The following is a 1,158-nucleotide window of genomic DNA, read 5'->3' on the forward strand; positions in this document are numbered from 1 at the left end:
GTTACCCCAATGGTTGCTCCCGCTGTTGCTCCTCATGTAGAAGTTGAGCCTTCTAGAAGCAGGCGGGATATGAAAAAAGTTGTTATTGAAGTCCCCGAGAATGGGAATTTGTTGAGGAAATCCAAACAAGCTAAAGTATGGTTGAAACCACTGTTAGGACCCGTGGAAAAGAAGAAGTTGGAGGGTCACAGTTCCTTGACTTTAATGAATGACATTGTTTATTCTTATCTTAAGGTATAACTTTACTTCTATCTCCTTCCTTCCTTTTCCTCATTTGTAACTCTTCTTCTTTTGCCTTTTTTGAAGATTAATTTGATAGGTACTGATCTTATGAAATGGATCTCTTAGACTAACCAGCAACTAATTGAGTTGTGCACCGAGGCTAATAACTAGAGAGAACAATTTGAAGGTCTACAGTTGGAGAAGGACGTTCTTGTAGAGGAAAAAAGAGCTTTGGAACAACAACTGAGAATGGTATCCGCTGAGTTAGCGGTTCTAAAAGCTTCTTCTAGTCAAGTTGAGAAGGATAAGGATAGACTGGAATCCTCTTTTGCTGAACAACTTTCCAAGGCTACTGAAGAGATAAGGAGTTTGAAAGAGCTCCTTAATCAAAAAGAGGTTTACGTGGGTGAACTGGTTCAAACGCTTATCCAAGATCAAGAAGATCTTCGCGCCTCTACAGGTAAAATTCAATTCCTGGAAAGTTCTCTTGCTTTTTTGAAGACAGCTTATGAAGGCTCAGAGGCAGAAAAAGAAGAATTGAAAGCTAAAATTGAACAGTGGGAGAAGGATTATGAAGACCTCGAGGATAAGTCATCACTGGATGTTAGTTGGGCTTTTTTGAACACTCGCCTCGAGAATTTAACTGAAGCCAGCCAGGAAGGTTTTGACCTTAACGCTGAGATTGCTAAGGCCAAAGAAACAATTGAACAGACTCAGCAATGTCAAATCTTTTCCACACCCGATGACGAAGGTTCTAAGGGTGATGGAGACGGACTTGCTCCTGGTGAGGCAGATGTTCAACCCTTTTCTCCCCAAGTCGATCCTTCTTCTCCCGTTGATGATGCTCCTTAGCTTTTCCTATTTCTTGATTTTTTCTGTTGAAAATGTTTGTTTGTTGGTTTTTGTTTGGAATTACCTTGTGTGTTTTTGGACAAC

This window comes from Nicotiana tomentosiformis, chromosome 8, assembly GCF_000390325.3.
Source record: "Nicotiana tomentosiformis chromosome 8, ASM39032v3, whole genome shotgun sequence".
NCBI lineage: Eukaryota > Viridiplantae > Streptophyta > Magnoliopsida > Solanales > Solanaceae > Nicotiana > Nicotiana tomentosiformis.